The sequence below is a fragment of the Protopterus annectens genome, chromosome 12.part0 (assembly GCF_019279795.1).
Source record: "Protopterus annectens isolate FY-2018-M chromosome 12.part0, PAN1.0, whole genome shotgun sequence".
NCBI classification, from domain to species: Eukaryota; Metazoa; Chordata; order Ceratodontiformes; family Protopteridae; genus Protopterus; species Protopterus annectens.
The window spans coordinates 362,152,385-362,173,061 of record NC_056746.1 but is presented as its reverse complement, the minus strand read 5'-3'; the positions used below and the strand labels follow the sequence as shown (position 1 = coordinate 362,173,061).

The window sequence follows — 20,677 nt, the reverse complement described above, 5'->3', positions numbered from 1 at the left end:
CTTAAATATGCTTACTACTGCTTATTTGTGCTTAAACCTGCTTACTAGTGCCTTATTCATTATGACACTGACACCTCACATGTGCATTTACTGCAGTACTCCAGTTCATGAAAATATGTTATTTAGTGGGTTATGCAACATAAATATTTCTCATAATGTGCTGCAGTGGGACTCGAACGGGAATGCCTACTTGTAAGGTGAATGCTCTGCCCACTACACTATTGCTATGCTGCTTCATTTGCATATATCTTCCTTGTTATCCTCTTCAGCCATTTAAGCTGTATTCATAGGTTCATACTAGGCTATCTGCCCTAGGGCATTTATAAGCCTAGCCAGAATGTGTTTGGCTTTCGGCACCCATTTTAAATTAATTTTGCTTTGCCCTTTTTCGAGGTTAGTATACTGTGCCTCTGTCTAACAGTGACACAGAAGTGATACCCGGGTTAAACCTACGATCTCCCATCCACTCATCAAGATTCCTCTTGAAGAGAGCCAATGAGGGACACTGCCTAACCTGGACTGGTATTTTATTCCAGAGTGAAGGGAGCCTCTGGGTTATGAATCTGTCCCTCCAGCATGTCCTATTTATTTCAGTGCTGAGGTTCAAGTCTCGAGCGTAGCTCGATGGGATTTGGATTTTCTGAGGTGCAGCATGTCCATTAATTCCGGGGTTGGACATGGCTTTATACATCAGGCACAGATCGCCCCTGAACAGGTGGTATGCCACTGAGTAGAGCTGGAGTTTCTTTAACCGGGCAGCATATGGCATCTGTTTGAGCCCTTTGTTCCTCTTGCTGAGGTACTTTTGGGGTCTTTCCAGTTGCTGCAGGTGTCTGGTAAGGTACATCCCAAAAGGGGCATTGTACTCAATTATGGGCCTGATGAGGGATGAGTAAAGAGGCACGATGACCTCCCCTGTTGCTAAGCGATTGGATTTAAAAAAAAAAAAAATAAGGGTTTCATTTTATTTGTATACTGTTGCTGTTGTACACAAGGGGGACTGTTGGTATTGGTAAGGATATGCGGTCACCTGTGAGCGGTCTTGCTCATTTCATACCCCTTTCTGCTGTTCTTCATTGCAGGGGGGGGGGCTTGTTTATTCTGAGAGTTCTGCTCTCAGACATGCCCCCTGCACTCTTACACGGTCAAGCCTAGGAGCTCAGGCAGCATGCCTCATTATTATGCAAGGCGCGCTGCCCTCCTGCTCCTAAACAGCCGCCTCCGTGCAGGACTAATAGTAAATCTGGGGGATTGTGTAGGCTTTATTGAATCTGACCCTAAGTTATAACCCTAGTCTTCCACCAAACATACATAAAGTCAAACTTCCAGAGTACTGGAAGAATGGCTATTCCCAACATTCTGGTTAAAGCATACTGTTGTTAGACATTTGAGCCTTTAACCCGCACAAAAAGAAAACACAATTTACTACACACGTTCAATCAAAGCCTGCAAGTCTTCCCCAGCTAACAGCAAAGCCGGAAGTACTTCTCAAATTCAGCAACCTCACCGGATGTCGCTTCAGCACAGGCGTGCTGGTAAGTGAGCAGTGAAGCTAGTATAAAAGTTAAGTTAGAAGTAAAGCATCCTTTTTGTCCCTGATTTGTAGTAGTTTCAAAGTTTGATTATCTTGGGCGTCATCTTAGTTTTTGGTCAAGTTTGTACGGGTCGAGGAGTTCGGTTATACATTTTGGTTCCGACTCCGACCACATGAATTTGTTTTCTTCGGAAATGGGTACCGGGTGTTTTGGGGTGAAAGCAGGATTAGTATTCTCGAATTAGAGCCTGTTCTTTTCCGGATACATTTGTTGGCCTATATTTAGCAAATACATGTGCTGATTAATTTTAGTAACCGCGTAATATTTGGAGGTTGATAAGATTTTGTGATTCATTGCATCCTAAAAATGATACGTGTTCAAGTAGAAGTGGGAGTGTTGGTTAAGCGATGGGTGAAGTATACGAGGTCACGCATACCTCTCGGGTGTACCTCATTACGAGGAACGTACTTCATTTGGGGTCTTAAAAAGTTCATGTTCCTCGAAGTTCCCTGAAAGTTCCACATTGAAAGACTTTGACACACATTCAGTGTTAGGAATTTTTATAAGTGAAACCCATTGTAAATAGAAATGAATCATATTAATTCATTAAAATATCTTCTCTATAAGTAAAACCAGCATATTTTAACCATCCTATGAACCTAGTTGAAGTTGTTAGTAAGCCATTAGTATGTGTTCCACATTTTGCCCATTTGTTCCACATTATGAGGGCGAATGTTCCTCATTTTGGACATGGAAGGTTGAGAGCTATGACGATGTGTACCTTTCAAGGAATTACTGGCGTCTGAATTTAATGAAATATATGAGAGGGGGGGGCTGCTAATGGAAGAATATACATTTTTGGAATCCTTCGTTATCACGGAGATGCAGATAGTGGTGCTGTAGGTAAACCGCGTTCCATTACTTCGAATTTTAGCTAATAAAGCTAAAAAATATGGGCACACCAAGTTGTAGTAGTAATTACTAGCAAGAGAATTAGAAATGCCAGCATCATTGTTATGCTGTGGAAACTGGAATATCGTCGACAGCGAAGGAAGTGATGATCAAAGCAATTCCTTTGCTCTTTTGGCATCCGTAGAGGATGAGAAGTAATACAATTAGAAATTGTATAAGATGGTAAATTTTATGCAGCCGTCAATTTTGTCAGCCAGTGTGGGCGTGGACTTCTTATGCAGTTTATTCTTGTATTTTTGTCAAGGACTTCTGATCCCCATTGACAGACTCCACCAGGTACATGTCATGTCACCTAACTTTTGTTTATTCCCCCAGCGGGGTCTTGCTTTGAAGCTTAATGGGCTTTGTAGATACGAGGGCATCGTGTGGGGTCCGACTCTTGTCTGTTATCATCCCTTTCTCCAAAATGGTGATGTCAAGTGGTGTAAAAAATTTGACCATACCACCTGGAAATAAAAAGATGGCCTGTAATGCTAGCCCAGATGGATACTCTCCCTTGTACCACTTATGGGCTTTATTAGAAATTTTTTGTTAAATTGCTGCTTTCTCTTTCATCAGGGAAGCTTGGGATCATTGCTTGAATGAATTAAAAGGGCATTTGTACTACATTCATAGCTTGGATTTGGCTAGGCAAATTGTAATTATTGAGAGAGGAAACTGCATCTGGCGAAAGCCATCTGTTGTAAAAATATTGGGGGAAAGAATGGGTGATTCAAGCCTGGTAGGCAACAATTCTCACTATGGCTAGGAATTGGCACGGGTGTGAAAGGAAACTTTCACACAAGTTTGGCCTCTACTTCAGTAGGGATATTGTTCACCACTGCAAGGGTAGGAGTTTAAAAAAAAAAAGCTGCAAAAAATGTAAATTTTGGTACAGATTAAAAAAATAAAGTTTCAAGCAGAGGTGCCGGAAGCTGTTGACTGGGTGGGGGTGGGGGGGCACTTAGTGATCTAAAAAGGGCAATTTTTTTTAAAACTATTTACTACCGCAACATAGTTTCACTTGGAGGACATTTTAAGAACAGCCAGTTTTTCTTTTGATGCTTGAATTAACATTTCCTGATTGGTCTTGCCTATTTCATGGCTGATAATTGTATATTAGCCCTAGTGAGAATGAAAGTGTGGATCATATTGTAGATAATTTGAGGGGACCCATGTAAGGGATGCAGCACTTAGGAACTGCCTCTATCCGTTAGTGGCATGAGGGGCAATCCTGGAGTACATTTTCTGTTGCCCACCCTTAGATCCAATTTGTATTTGAATATGGACAGGGATGAGCTTTGTTTACTTGAATGGATAGTTTGTTCTGGAACAATGGTAGCCTCTGTGATATGCATCCATCTCTCCACAACATTCAGTTTAGATACCTGGACTGAATATTTCTGATGCCATTTGATTGATGTTCAGTAGGTCCATCTGTATTAGGTCAGAGGATGCCTTGTTTGCCAGACATGTCACCTCTAAGCACTCTGTAGGATACCTCCGAGTATAGTGATAAATCTTTGAGGTGGTCTATGCAAGACCTATTTTTAGTAAGGTATTTCTGGGTATTCTAGTTGGCATGCATCTGTCCGGACCCATTGCAACAAAGTGGGCATTATACAAAACGATTGAGCTAATGAGGGCTTTGTAAAGGGGACAAGAGCATCTCTAGATCTAGTCAAAATCTATTTGTTTATAAGCTGTGCAATATAGAAAGACTTTTTTATAACTGTGGGCACATGTTGGTCAAAAGTTAGGTAACTGTACACAAGTTCCCAAATACCAAACAACTGGGGCAGTTCTCAGGAGCCATTGTCAATTTGGCAGTTCCCTGGAGTAAATGACTTCCAAAGTATACGGTAATGCATTTCTTGGAGTTTAGTTTCAATTCATGATTCTGGCACCAGTTCTTGTTTGGGACAAACCTTCCTGCATGACGGGTAAGTCATTTGGGGATTCAGTAACTGCTCCTAGCTTGCAGTCATCTCAGACTTAGTCGGCCAAGGCCCTTTGGTATTTCCTTCTACTTTTGAGATGTATATGTCAAACAGAAAAAGTTTCAACACCAAACCCTGGGGGACTTGTATTGGTGACTGGTCTCTTCCCCTATTTTGATCTGTATATTGTGAGCAAGCATGCATGTATGCATTATTTGATTCACCTTCCTGATTGTATTAGATTATATTCCTTGTATAATGTAGCACCACTTGTTAGAATGTGTTTTAAATGTGTAGTTTGGAACAGTCTTCATGTAAGCAATGAAACAAAATGTATAAACAAGTAATGACAAAACTACCCATTTCAGAAAATTTCAACCATAAAACACCACTCAAACGTCTGTCATTACAATCCAACGATATCAATAACTGTCTTTCGGCTTTTCCCGGTTAGGAGTCGCCACAGCGGAACTCCGGTCCACTAATGATTGGCAGTGGATTTTTACGTGCTGGCTTGCCGGGCCTAACGCACAAACTTCAGCGAAGGAACGCCCATTCACGCATGTCAACACACAGAAAGCACTCTAACTGAGAATCAAACGTGCAATGTCTGTGAGGTGACAACGCTACCGCAGCACCACCGCAGTACCCAATCCAACAATATCAATAAATATCCAAAATTTCTGCAGAAGTAAGTCATCCAAATAATTCCACTTTTAAGGGGATCTATAACTAATGAAGAGGTTGCTGCTAGCAAACAACTTTTATATTTCATTGTTTCATCTACAAATAAAGTGCCATTTGCCCTTGAAGAATAAATTGCCTATGCTACATTAAAAAAAAAATAAGCTAGTAATTTTGCAGTGGGGAATGGATGGCAAACTGATAACAGAAACATAGTTACTAGGTAACTCATCCAAAGGAGGACATTCATAGGACTGCAGCATCCACTCCCTTTAAAGTACAACACCGTACAGTATTAGCGATACTGTGAGAGTAAAACCTACAGTCTTCTGCATCAAAAGCAAGTATACTACCTGTTGTGCTACTAACAGTGTAAACAACTTAGCATAAGTAGCACTAAACCTCTCTTCCCCTGAAGCCCTCGGCTCCTTGTAAAATCCAATTGACACTCAACTAAATCTCTCAATTTCGCAGCACAAAAAATCTGGAAGAAGCCAACATTTATTGGGGGGGGGGGGGCAAAGGCCCCAAACCAGGGACACATTTTAAGTATTGCTTGTATAATCTTAGAAAGTTGCTAAAATAAAGTGATTTGTGTTGCCGTGTGTTTCGTGAAAGATAGGAAGACTGAAACTTGAAGGGCTATCATTACTTAGTGAATTCAGTTCTCACTGGTTTGCCAGAAAACTACAAATTTTAAGAGGAACAGACCAAAAGTATGAGCCAGATATTCTTTGAAAATATGGACAGTTGAGAGCTATGGACTTGGCTTCCTGAATCGCAAGTGGTGGTATGGGTAGAGAATTCAGGCTCTTGTTTGAGCCTGAGTAACACTAACCACCAGGTATACCTACCTAAGTGGGGCACTTTACACACACGCACAGGGGAGCACCATAACTCCTGCAAATAAAAGAACAAAACGGTCCTTACTGGCATGACTCTGGCAGCACCAGCAGAACAGTAGCAGCATAACTCCTGTAACATAAGAGAACAGCAGGGAGAGCATTTGAGAAGGCCAACCCGTTAGCTTCTTGGCCTTGAATTATCGTCTGCTGCTCCTTTCTCCCTTTCCAGTTTACAAAAAAAAAAAAAATTCTAAGCTTGTGTCCTGCCTTTCCTGTAAGTAGTCTATTCCCAATACAGATTTGCTGCATCCAGGACTTTTTGTAAGTTTCTGAGACCCTAAGCCCTTCTGTGTTGGAGGGAAGCCTTCTAGCTTATCAGTGGGAGTGGTAAGCACTAGGTAGCTTATCTTAAAAAAAAAAAAAACACAACGCATCATCGCTTAGCTAGGGTTAATGTATTCCCAGCGGCATTAAGTCTGTTCTTCGAATGTTCCCTTAGAACTAGCCAGTTTTAGCAATCAAATCTGTTTCTTTGAGCTCAGCACTTGTTCAGAACTCGTAAGCAATAAGTAAGCTACAAATTACTACAGCACTCAACTTTCCTCACTTGTCTAGAGGAAAACATTTTCTAGTACTTAATAAATAAGCACCTACCCAGGCATGTGTAAGGTCATCTCCCGGTATTTTCTCCTGTCTACCTGATGAATCTGGGCATCTTGGGGCAATGCAGCAATTGTCTCTTGTATACAGACAACCCTCTCCTCCTACCACCCAACATTACAACCTGTGAGAGATGCACTTATATAGCCAAACTGGAAGCAAAGATCGCTTCACCCAAGACTGGACTAGACAGTCAAGAGGAGTAGGTAAACACTTGCACCATACCACACTCATCACATAGTCCCTCAAAACCTAAACCACCAAAACACACACACAGAAACAAAACACACACCTAAATTTGCGGAGGCTCTCAACAAAAATCTGCCCAAGCAACAGGGACCTCCAAAGCAGAAACGCAAGCAACCCCCCCAACACAACCCAAATGACACATAGGTTCATAGGTTCATACTAGGCTATCTGCCCAAGGGCATTTATAAGCCTAGCCAGAGTTTTGTGGCTTTCGCCACCCCTTTAGTTTGGAGGATACTATGCCCATTATTTTGCTGTGCCTCTGTCAAGCAGTGACACTGAGATAATCCCTGGGGTATATCTGCGATCTCCCATCCATTGGTCAAGATTTCTCTTGAACAAAGCCAACGAGGTGCTCTGCCTCACATGTACCGGGATTTTGTTCCACAGCATAGGGAGTCTCTGGGTGATGAATTTGTCCCTCCAGCACGTCCTATTAATAACCGTGTCAAGGTTTAAGTCTCCCGCCCTTGTAGTTCTGAGGGATCTAGATTTTTTGAGGTGAAGCATGTTCATCAATTCTGGGTTGGACATGGCCTTGTATGTCAGGCACAGGTCACCTCTGAGCAGCGGTAAGCGACTGAGTAGAGCTGAAGTTCCTTCAGTCGGGCAGCATAGGACATATTTTTGAGACCCTTTATCCTTTTGGTGAGGAACTTTTGGGGCCTTTCCAGTTGCTGCAGGTGTCGTGTCAGATACATTCCGAATGGGGCATTGTACTCAATCATTGGCCTGATGAGTGATGAGTACAGGGGGACGATGACTTCCCTTGACCTAGATGTGAATCCCTTCATGATCAGGTGGGCAATGTAGAAGGTCTTCCTAACTACTTTGGCAACGTGAGTATCAAATGAAAGGTTACTGTCAACCTGGGTACCCAGATCCCTGCTAACCTCTTCTGTGCTTAGTGGGTTGCCGCCTATATGGCAGCTAGGGGTAACCTTGTTTTTCCCGAAGGGTATGACTATGCATTTTTTGGCGTTTAACTTTAGGCCATGGTTCTGGCACCAGTTTTCCATTTCTGTAAGACCCTTCTGAAGGATATCTGTGTCAGATGTGTTCTCAACTATGGCGCCCAGTTTGCAGTCATCTGCAAATTTTGTCAGCCATAATCCTCCTGTGTTTGCTTGTACTTCTGAAAAGTAGATGCCGAACAGGAGAGGGCCCAGGACTGAGCCCTGTGGGGCACCACTTGTGACAGGCTTTGAGTCTGACATGGCGCCAGCAACTCTGACCCTGTGGGTTCTGTCACTTAGCCAATTTGCAACCCATCTTGTGACGTATGGGTTTACATTTAAGCTGATGAGTTTTTCAATGATACCTGAGTGGGGTATTGTGTCGAAAGCCTTTGCCAGGTCGAGGTAGGCTGTGTGGACTGCCTTTCCCTCATCAATGGCCTTGGTGACTGTTTCGAAAAAGTCCACCAGGTTTAAAAGGCATGATCTGCCCTTGACAAAGTCAAACTGGGTCGGATCCAAAGTCTGCAAGTCTCCTATGTCTTTATTTATGAGTTCCATTATGATCCTCTCCATAGCTTTGCAGATCAAGCTTGTCAAGCTGATGGGACGGTAATTTTCCGGGTCGGTGGAGGCACCTCCTTTGTGAAGTGGGACCACAGTTGCCGTACGCCACTCCTTAGGCATGTATCCTGAGGTGAGGCTAAGATTAAACAGCTGCCCTAACTGTGGGTTTAATTCCTCATTGAGTTCGTGGAGCACACATCCGGGGACACCATCTGGTCCCATGGATGCTGTGTTTTCTGCCTTGGAGAGAGCAGTTCTCACCTGAGCGTTTGAGATGTTTGGGGGGCTATAATTCTCTGGTATAGATATCTCACCTTTTTTGGGGGGGGGGGAGAAGTTTGCACTGAACCTGTCAGCCAGTATGTTGGCAATGTCTGTAGGTTCAGTAATTTTTACATCATTTTGAACTAATTCTGAGCATATCTGGGAGTTTCCTCCCAGGTTTCTAACATAGCTAAAGAAGGCCTTATGATTGTCCTAGTCCTTGGCGACTTTTCTCTCAAAATTTGCTTTGGATGATTTTATGAGAGATCTTAATTTTTTACTTATAATGATCAAGGGTGTTTTCCCTTTTAAGGATTTTGCTCTATCTTGTAGTAGCTTCCTCCTTTTGTTGTAGAGCTTGTTTATGGCTGGGGTCCACCAAGCTGGACGCTTGCCTTTGGTACAAAGGGTCTTTGTTTTGTTTGGGATTGCCTGATCCATGCAGTCCTGTAGGTGCTGGTAGAAGGCATTTGTAAGTGATTCAGCGGCTTGAGTAATGGTTTCCAGTCTCGGGGCCATAAAAGAGACCACACTAGCCTTTAGAAGTGTGAAGTCGGCTTTTGAGAAGTTCTTCACTGTGGTCTTTTTTTATCTCAGGTGGGGGCGGGATGTGGACTTCCAGTGAAATTAGTTTATGGTCTGATCTCACCAGTGAAGGGTATACTTCCGGTGTTGAACATTGTGACCCCATGTTCGTGATGATGAGATCTAGTATGTTATCTCCTCTTGTGGGAATGGTAACTAGTTGTTCCATGGCATTTGAGTTTATGAACTCTAGGAACCTTTGGGCTAGAGTGTTGGGGCTTGAGTAGTGATCCCAGTCTATATTCGGGTAGTTGAAATCACCTAGTATGATGGTGTTTGGAGATACATTTATCCTCCAGTGTTTTCAGGAAAGCTATGTGAGGTTCCTGAGATTGAGAGGGTGGCCTGTAACATGCTACAAATTGCAGAGCAGTCTTGCCTATGGTTAGTTGCACCTGGATGGTCTCCGATGCATCGTGCGTTGCCACCAACCTTGAGGTGTGGGTGTTCTTGATGTATATAGACACCCCCCCTCCTTTCTTGGTGTTGTCCGGATTTTGGGGCCGGAACGCATGATAAGAGGTAAAGCCTGATAGTGCCGGGGTGCTCTCGGGAGCCTGGAACCAGGTTTCAGTCACAGCACAGACATCGATGTTCTCCATACTGAGAAGGGCCTCGAGTGCGTGCATCTTGAGGTTGAGACTTCTGGCATTGAGCAGCATTACCCTTAGTTTTTTTCCTTTTTTGTGTTCTAGGGTGGTAGGTTTAGAATTTGAGCCTTACCTAAAAAAGGCACTATGGGGGTGGCAAGAGCCTTTGCCAATATCTGGAAGCCCAGGGGTGACAGGTGCAAGCCGTCCCTTGCAAAGCAGCGTGGCTTGTTCAGCATGTCATCCCAGGCAGACAGACATTGGATCCCCTTTGAATGACACCAGAGTTTAAGCCAATTATTAAAGCTGATCATCTTGTCTCTGTATTGTGGCATTATTCTTGGTGAAGGTAGGATACTGCTCAAGGTCAGGGTCATACCTGCCTGGGCTACATAATCAGAGAGCTCCTCTGTCTCTTTTCATGTAGTCCAAGGAGGTACGTCTCAAGTCGTTCACACCAGCGTGGACAATGACAGAGTCATACTTGTACCTGCTGTTGAGAGACCTGAGTGCTTGCGTTATATGGCGGATTCTAGCGCCCGACAGGCAGCTTACTGTGACCTTTTCCTTGTTCAATCTGGTGAGCGGGACGTCAGTGTGTCTGACTATGGAGTCACCAATGACGAGTGTGTCTGGCATTGTGTTTGGCCTTATGGGCTGTGACTATTTGGCACACTGACTATGTGGTCTATGTGTTGCATGTGTTGTGTCCTGAGGTGGCAGTTGTTTGGGTGTCTGCTTTTGTGGCCTCTGCTGTTTTGGAAGATTTTTGATCAGAGCCTCCGAATATGTCTTTGTGTATTTATGTGTATGATTTGAAGTTGTGATAGTACTATGTGAGACTGGGTTTGTGGTGTGTGTGGTTACCTTCTCCTCCTGTCTGGTCTTACCAGTCCTATGTTGAGAGAGCTCATCCTCCAGTTTGGCTATATAGTTGCATCTCTCGCATGTATTTGTGTTTTGTGGGAGAAGGAGAGGGTTGTCCGTGTACATGAGACAATTGTAACATTGCCTCAATATTCCCAGATTCACCAGCTGAGCAGGAGAGGACACTAGCAACTGATCCTCGACATGCTAGAAGGAATAGACAAGGACTTTAAAAGACTCCGGGGATGTGGGTGATCGAATGGGGTTTTTGGCTGGTGGGGTACTATGTATAATAAAAGTGCTATATCAAGTAAAAAGTACTTTAGGAGCAAGTGCTAGGCTTTACAGATAGAGAATATTCTACTTAGGAATCAAGTAGAGCTGAGCTTTTTAGATATAGAATACGCTGGTTAGATCAGCAGTACAGTTCAGGGAAGGCTGTTTTAAGGGAAAATTTGAAGAGTGGACTTTAGGTAGCCCGAATAGTTTAACCTTGATTAACTGCCGCTGCTCTTGTGTGCTCCTGTGGCAACTCCGCGCTAAAGAGCACTTTATAGCAGGGGGCTGGAAAAAACAGGAAATGACCCAAAATGGCCAATGAATTACAAGTTGCTGTCTCTAACCACTCCTCTGAGGACAAACAGGAAGCTCAGTACTCCCCAGTCTCACTGCTGAGTAAAGAAACTTCCCTCTGGCCACACAAGAAAATGGAGGAACACAGGAACCAAATACAAAGCCCAGGGATCAGCAAATCTGATCACTGGAACAACTAGCTCGGAAAGTTAGGAAAGCAGAAGTATTTTTTTTTTGTTTTTTTAGTTTTTTTTTACACATACAGACAGAAAATACAGTAAATGCTTGGTTTTTCGACTAAATGCTATCAAAGGCTAGTACACTTGAGTGTATAAGCCTGTTTGTTAACTTATAAGCAAAACTTTAGCTAAGAAGTGCAGTCAACAAATTAAGCTCAGAAAAACAGAGAAAACAGGTAATATAACAATAATATAAGCACAAACAGTGGTCGAAATGCACAAAAGGTCAAAAAAAGCAATAAAAAATGCTTAAAAATACTTAGAATCAAGAAAGTCGCTTTTTCTGCTCTCTGCTGCCTTAGGAACTCTGCAGGGGACCACGAGGAGCTATGCCAAGTTCTCTAATGCCAGGAAAGCGTGCTTTATAGCAGGGGGCTGGAAAAAACAGGAAATGACCCAAAATGGCCAATGAATTACCAGTTGCTGTCTCTAACCACTCCTCTGAGGACAAACAGGCAGCTCAGTACTCCCCACTCTCACTGGTGAGTAAAGAAACTTCCCTCTGGCCACACAAGAAAATGGAGGAACACAGGAACCAAATACAAAGCCCAGGGATCAGAAAATCTGATCACTGGAACAACTCGCTAGGAAAGTTAGGAAAGCAGAAGTATTTTTTGTTTTTTTTAGGTTTTTTTACACACACAGAAAATACAGTAAATGCTTGGTTTTTCGACTAAATGCTATCAAAGGCTAGTACACTTGAGTGTATTAGCCTGTTTGTTAACTTATAAGCAAAACTTTATCTAAGAAGTGCAGTCAACAAATTAAGCTCAGAAAAACAGAGAAAACAGGTAATATAACAATAATATAAGCACAAACAGTGGTCGAAATGCACAAAAGGTCGAAAAAAGCAATAAAAAATGCTTAAAAAATACTTAGAATCAAGAAAGTCGCTTTTTCTGCTCTCTGCTGCCTTAGGAACTCTGCAGGGGACCACGAGGAGCTATGCCAAGTTCTCTAATGCCAGAAAAGCCCGCCAAAGCGTGCTTTATAGCAGGGGGCTGGAAAAAACAGGAAATGACCCAAAATGGCCAATGAATTACCAGTTACATAGCCCACAAACTCGGTGTGACACTCAACCACAGCCAATAAGGCATAACAATGTACCCAGCACTAGTCATTGGTGACTCTATAGTCAGGCACACTGGTGTTCCACTCACCAGGCTAAACAAGGAGAAAGTTACTGTCAGCTGCCTGTCAGGTGCCAGGATCTGCCACATAACGCATATACTCTGGTCACTCCACAACAAGTACAAATATGACTCTGTCATTGTCCGTGTTGGTATGAATGACCTGAAACGTACCTCCCTGGACGACATGAAAAGAGACATGGAGGACCTGTCCAACCTTGTAGCCCAGGCAGGTATGACCCTAGCCCTGAGCAGCATCCTGCCATCACCCAGAATGATACCACAGTACAAAGACAAAATGATTTTCAACAATTGGCTAAACTTCTGGTGTCATTCTAAGGGGATCCAGTATCTGTCTGCCTGGGATGACATGATCGACAGACCATGAGGCTTTGCCAGAGATGGCCTGCACCTGTCGCCCTTTGGATTCCGGATACTGGCTAAGGCTCTTGCCACCCATATAGTGTCTTTTTTAGGCAAGGTTCAAATGACAAATTCACTACTGTAACAAAATCTGAGGATAATGCTACTGTATGCTAGAAGTGTAAACCTTAAAATGCATTCACTCAAGGCACTCCTTAAAATGGAGAACATCGACATCTGTGCAGTGACAGAGACCTGGTTCAAGGCTCCAGAGAGCACCCCTGCATTACCAGGCTATAATTCATACCACACCTTTTGGCCACCTAACCTGGACCGAAACACTAAAGGTAGAGGCGAGTCCATATTCATTAAGGATATCCACACTTCCAGGCTAGTTGCTCATCATAATGCATCCAAGATTATCCAAGTGCATGTAACTCTAGGCAAGGCCGCAATCCAAATTGTAGCTTGCTACAGATCCCCCACTATGCCCCAGGATTCCCACTTCTCATTTCTTGATACACAGGTTGTACCTTAATATTTTCCAAACACCCTAATAATGGGTGATTTCAACTACCCCACCAATAACTGGGAAAACTACTCATGTACCAACTCTTTTGCTCAACGTTTTTGTGGAATTCATAAATTCCAATGCCTTGGGTCAACTTATCCACACCTCCACCAGGGGCAGCAATGTCCTAGACCTGGTCAGTACCAACATGGGCAACCAGTGTTCCACATCAGAGATCAAGTTCCTCGTTGCTCAGATCCGAACACAAGCAAATCACCCTAGACATCCACATCCCCACCCCCATCCCCCATTAGGGAAACCACCGTAAAAAATTTCTCCAAAGCCAACTTCACGCTTCTTAAGACAGAAGTGGCAAACTTCACGACACCCATGCAGACGGACAATAGAGGTACGACTACTGAATCCTTCACAAATGCACTTTATAAGCACTTACATGAGTGCATGATTCGTGCAGTCCCTAACAGAACCAAGATGCCATCCTCCATGAATAGGAAGCCAATCTGGTGGTCCCCTGCCATAAACGCTACAACAGAAGAAAGAAACTGTTGCAAAAAAGAGTAAAATCCCATGATTGGAGGAACTCCCTGGTCAGCCTCAGTAAGAATCTGAGATCCCCTCATAAAATCCTCCATAGCTAGTTACAAAAACAAAATTGACAGTGATTCTAAAGACAACCACAATGCATTCTATAGCTATGTCAAGAATCTCAATGGCAATACTCAGATCTGCTCTGAGTTACAGCACAATGGCACTAAATATACAGAACCAACTGATATTGCAACATCCTGGCAGATAGGTTCAGTGATAATTTTATCCCCCCTCACCCCCTAAAGGGCCCATCTCTATACTGGAAGAATGCAGAGATCTTGTAATCACGGCTGCACAGGTAAAAACCACACTCTCCAAAGCCAAGAACACAGCATCCATGGGATCTGACAACATCCCAGGCTGTGTTCTACATGAACTACAGAACGAACTGACACCCCACCTAAGTACCATGTTCAGTCATAGCCTCACCTCAGGCTTTGTGCCCACTGAATGGCGCACAGGGACAGTTATCCCACTCCACAAAGGGGGAGCCACCATGGACCCCGGGAAGTACTGCCCCATTAGCCTGATGAGCCTGGTCTGCAAGGCTATGGAATGTATTGTCATGGAACTTATAAACAATGACATTGGTAATCTCTAAACTCTGGACCCCACCCAGTTTGGGTTTGTAAAAGGCAGATCATGCCACCTAAACCTGATAGACTTCTTTGAAGCGGTCACCAAAGCCATAGATGAGGGTAAGGTGGTTCACACAGCCTCTCTAGATCTCGTCAAGACTTTCAACACCATCCCCCACTCTGGAATTATAGATAAACTGAATCAAACACAAAACGATGATACCAGAAAGTAAATGCTCCTTACCAAAAAAAAACAGCAACAAAGTTTTAAAGTAAAATAAAGATGGTAAAGGAGCAAACAAAGGCTGCAAATACTCAACAGCATTTAATTCCTTCCACACAAGTATAGAAGACGGGAACAGTCCAAACTGGAATAAAAAACTCAGTTTATTCGTGTACTGGTAAGCGCTTTCACCCCTTCAGGCTTCCTCAGAACATTAAAACTTGAAAGACAAGTACAATTCTACTTTTATACTTTCATAGTATACCAATTAAACAATCTGATTATTCCAACATGTAGCTATTTCATTCAATTTCATTAAAGTGGTATTCTCACTAAAGTACTATAAATATATCTTACTACTTAACGAATATATAATAATTTAAAAACATAAAATACATTAACTACATAGTTTAAAATTAGTTATTCATAATTAATTCCCACAAACGCACGATCACACATGCAAATATACAATGTTGATTTTAAAAATACTAGTTGTTTTAATTATGTTTCAGATTTAATTAGATATATGCTCAAAGGGAGCGAATTTCCGAATGTGAGCACTGTTGTTTGAGCCACATTTGTATATAAAGTGCAGTTGGAGCAAAGACATAATTACGTATAAAGTTATTGTAAAACAGGTTTTTTATAACCCGTAGACAGAATGCAATGCTGGCTTCTTAGTTGTTTTTTCTATGTATTATATTTATGACATCAGTATGTTATAGCGATATTGAGACCTTATTTAATGCAGAGGGACTTTGTAAAGTGTTCACTATTCGTTACGTTGAGTGAGCGTAAATGCACGCTTATACTCCCTGACGGAATGAATCTCGCAATGCAATATAATTTTATAAACTGTTAAGTGGCAGTAGGATTATTACTTCCTTGTATAAAATGATTGTACTGCATGCCATTTAAACTCTGCTGATAGAGTGCAAAGCGAGCATTAAAGTTGTTGTGCTTTTAAATCCTAAGACACCATGTTGTCACAGGAATCTCTGGTTTTTAGTAAATGCAGCAGCGTAGAGAGACGTTGCACAGCGTTTAATACTTTATATAATGAGTCAATGTATATGCACGTTTTTAATTTCATGCACGGATAATATGGATTAATGAATGTATATTGATGGAAGTAGTTATTTTAGTAAGTAAGGACGCTTTGTCCATGTAAATACACTTTTTGTTTCTGTCTTTTTAAGAGAGCACAGCATGTGACCAGAAATGATGTATTGACCTATAGGAACTTTAGGGAAGTTTTAAAAGTGTTTTTTGCAGTTTGATTTTTGTAATAAGAGTCTGAAGAAGCCTTTGGCGAAAGCGCTTACTCGTTGGAATAAATATCACATTTACTTTTATTTTTATGAGTGCTTTTTGATTTGTTGAACACTTTACTTTCGTTTTATTGCCTCTGGAGACTCACGCACTTGGAGATTGGTTTGTGCTTATTTTTACGTATAGCGTGAGTTTCCTGCCTCGACTGATAGCAGCCCTGCTCTTGGTTTTGTGTACATTAACTACATAGTTTAAAATTAGTTATTCATAATAAATTTCTGGAACATAACTAAAACCCAAACATACAATGGAACTGTGCTCTTTCAAGATATAAAGTAGCACAGAAAAATGCTCATAAAAATATGTTCCATAAAGAGGATGTATGATGCATGCAAACAAACTACACACATTAATTCTCATGCTGAAAAATGATATGCATGTGTCGGCACAGAGGCATTACTCTAACAATTACTTGGCTATAAGCCTACGTGCTTTTAATACAGGTTTCAGGGCTACCTTATCATTCAGGCCAGGGGTTTTGTTGGCCCCAAGTCTAATAATCCACTTAAGATCACATCTTTCAGTGAAGTTTCAAAGGTCCCCTCCTTGACTACTGGGAATAATAGTCTGGATCACCATAAACTTAAAACTATGCTGGTGGCCACACTCTTGGACATGTTTGGAAAGTGTATTGGTATCTGAGACTATACGAATCTGATAGACATGTTCTCTTATCCTGTCCCTTAACTTTCTGTCGGTCTTCCCAACGTAATATGCAGGGCACATTATACAGCTTGCCAAATAGACAACATGTTCTGTCAAATCTGCACTAACACTAAATTTGAACGCATGCTTCGTGGCTGGATATATAAACATCACGCTGTCATTGATGTAATCACAAAAATTGCATCTACCACAGCGACTGGCACACTGTGAATCAATAGCACCAGAGCCACTGCTAGCTCTCGAGTAGTATAGAAGTCTTCTTAAGTTATCCTTGTTTTTATACATGAAAGTAGGATGGTCACCTACCAACTACTTAACGGTTGGATCCACTGTCAATACACCCCAGTTCTAAACCATGATGTCTTTGATCTCATTGGTATCCTGTGTATAGAACATGGGAACCCTAACTTCTGGACGTGAGGGTTTCTCAACTGGGTACATACCCAGGCCATTTGATGAAAAGTAAATGTGGGCACTACTACCCCTCAATGCCTCGGTTCCTTCGAAACCTGCACCTACTTCATCCACATTATAGGATCTAGCCAACAGCCTGTCTTGCAATCCCTTCAACTCGTTCTGAAATCCCCCATCAGTGGGGTTGAGCCTGGAAGCTCTCAAAACCTGATCTTTGATCACCTTCTTAAAAACATACCTAGGGTGCATACTCGTCTTATGCAGAAGTGTATTCCTGTGGCATGGCTTCCTATAAACACCATTATTCAGGGTTCCATCCCCAAACTTCTCCACAAAGACATCCAAGAATGCTATACAAGTGCCTGAAGTGACCATGGTAAACTTCAAATAATTAGTGAGCCCATTTATCTCATCTAGGAACTCTACAAGTCGTTCCTCTCCTCCTGCCCATAATAAAAACAGGTCATCCACAAACTGTTTGTAAAAACAAATGTAATTCTTGAAGCTGTTTAAAGGGAAAATTTTCTCCCTCTCCCAAGTGGCCATAACCAAGTTGTCGTAGCTATTGGCACAGGACGTATAAATCCTTATGTCACAAGATGGGTTGCCAACTGTCTCACTGACAGAACCTACATTGTGAAAGTAGCAGACTCCAAATCTGACTTCAGACCAGTGACAAGTGGAGTACCGCAGGGTTCAGTCCTGGGTCCTCTCCTGTTTAGTATCTACGTTGAAGTACAGGCTGACACAGAAGATCTTTGGCTAACGAAGTTCGCAGATGACTGCAAACAAGGAGCCATAATTGAAACCCCTAACAATGTGGACATCCTACAAAAGGGCCTCACTGCGACAGATGCCTGGTGTCAAATTCATGGACTCAAGCTCAGTGCCAAAAAGTGCATTGTCATCCCTTTTGGTAAAAACTCTGTACCCATGAACTACCACATAGGCGCTAGTCTACTTAACGCCGAAAGTGTGATGAGACCTTGGGACACAGGTGGACAGTAGTCTCTCCTTTGGTAATCACATCACCACAGTAAGGAAATCCTTGTACGTGGCACACCTCGTCACAAAAGGTTTCTCATCCAGGAAAAAAGAGGTCATTGTTCCTCTCTACTCATCACTCATTAGACCCCATTATAGAATACAGCGCCCCTTTTGGTATGTACCTCACAAGACATCTACGACAACTGAAAAGGCCGCAGAAATACCTCACAAAGAGGATTACCAGCCTCAAGCAGATGCCCTACGCAGACAATCTCAAAAAATTCCAGCTTTACTCTGTCGCATATCGGCTACTCAGAGGCGAGCTCTGCTTAACATACAAAAATATGTCAAACCCAGAGCTGTTGGACATGCTCCACTTAAAGAAATCCCAGTCCCTCCAAGCCACACGCTCTAGGGACCTAAACCTTGTTATAATAATAAACAGAACATGCTGGAGGGATAGATCCCTGTCCCAGAGACTTCCCATACTACTACCTATCTATATCAAACAAAGCTGTTCATTAACACTCTTCAAGAAAAATCTTGATGATTGGATGGGAGATAGGAAATTCACCTCGGGGATCACTTCAGTGTCTCTGCTCGACAGGGGCACAGGAAAATCATTTTCTTAGGTGGTGAAAGCCAGGGTACCTTTTCGGCTAGGCTTTTATAGGCTCTAGGGCTAATAGCCTAGTACGTACCTATGAACAAGAAGAGCTAGTTTAGTTAAACTTCCGCACATGAATCCACATTAGTGTGAAAATGGTCACCTTTTTGATGTCCTAGACCCTTGTGCTACTTTTCATTAAAAAGGTAGAGGGCAGTATCTGTGGAAATTTCATCACTTAAAGGACAGTACCACCATTTAATGTAGTTAACCTTATCCAAGCTTTTTTTCCTTCGAATACTTAGTGCCCAGAAATGTAGTTTGTGTATAGAGGTTTATATGTATACAGTTCAATATATGTAATCAGTTATGTATTCTGCATTTAAATATGGAATATCAATTTGAGCTTCTTTAGATTAAATTGTATTGTGATGTCATGAATTTATTATGTTAATTGTTAGAGGGTGTGTATTTATAGGGTCAGCTTCAGTTTGTTTGATATTCAGATTAAGTTTTTATTAAAGACGAAAGCACTAAATCTATCTACTGTGTGGATCCTGGTCTGTTCTTTCCTGGTGTTTGTATATGATAAAAATAAACATAATTCTTTTAATTTGCTGTTTAGCTTTTTTGAAAAAAAAGGCAATAATCAAAAGAATACATACTCCTTCCTCATGAACTATAATGCAACAGATTTCAAATTTAATGCACTAGAAGTACCAACATTTTCATTCACTCTGGGAGGGTCGGCAGTGTCGGTTTTGATTTGCCAAATTGCTTCCCTACTGTCTAGTTTATTTTTCCAGTGTATTCCCATAGTTCTTGCTCTACTTTTTCAATGGCAATAAACAAAAATGTATTAACATTTTACACATTTGCACATGTTTAGCAAATGTAATACGCCCACCCTTCTTGTTTATACAGTAAAAGTGTTGGAATATTTTGCAACATAAATGCTTTGTTGTCTTTTCAATATAAAACATTATACATGCCTTGCAGCTTGCCAGGTAAACCTTTCCTGAGGGATTGCAGCTAAATGCATCTACAGGCAACCTACTATATAAGTTTTGTACTATAAAACTTTCATTAGTTTCATTAATATAAACACACCAACCTCATTTGTGTCGTCCTTTATACCATATTTTTAATGCACCCTCCATTACGTTTATATTTTCTAAGTTTTTTTTTTTTTTTTTTTTTTTAAGATTAACTCTTACCCAATTTGTGGGTGGGGTATCTCCAGTTAATTCTGCTGATATCTTCAGATGAAAAAAATATCTTGACAGTGTTTGTTCACAATGTCCCTTATTCCTCTGGAATCAGTACTAACATCCATCTCAGATGCTCTTACAAAAGAATCACTCCCTTCCTTGCTGCATTATGAATGATCTTTTTTTTCCAAACATCTTTATTAAACTTACACATATGACGAAGGCAATCTTACATTTATATAAATGAAAAACATACAAAATTATATCACTTTAGTTACAGTTTACATCACAGACACCATTGAGACAACTATAGTTGTAAACATTATACATAGTTATAAACCATCCAATCATTGTCAGTTAAGCATTATATAGCTCATTTAAATCTTACCTCTTAAACCTCGTTCCTGCTCTGCATGTATTGTTCCCACAATTCCCATGTTTTTGTTATGTAGTCTGTTCCTTCTCTTTCCTAAAGATCCCGATTCCAGTTGTTTTATCTCTGTTACTATATTCACTACTTGTAGTAAAGTTGATCTAGACT

At 41.7% G+C, this 20,677-nt stretch overlaps 1 protein-coding gene across 1 annotated transcript in view; it reads left to right on the top strand.

Moving 5' to 3' along the window:
• The first annotated feature begins 1,379 nt into the window (after window positions 1–1,379).
• The window catches only part of MPG (N-methylpurine DNA glycosylase), a 712,437-nt gene continuing 693,139 nt past the window's right edge, over window positions 1,380–20,677 (top strand). Inside the window, exon 1 of the mRNA XM_044089444.1 lies at window positions 1,380–1,535. The gene's annotated coding sequence lies outside the window, so the exon portion shown is untranslated. The remainder of the gene's footprint in view (window positions 1,536–20,677) is intronic.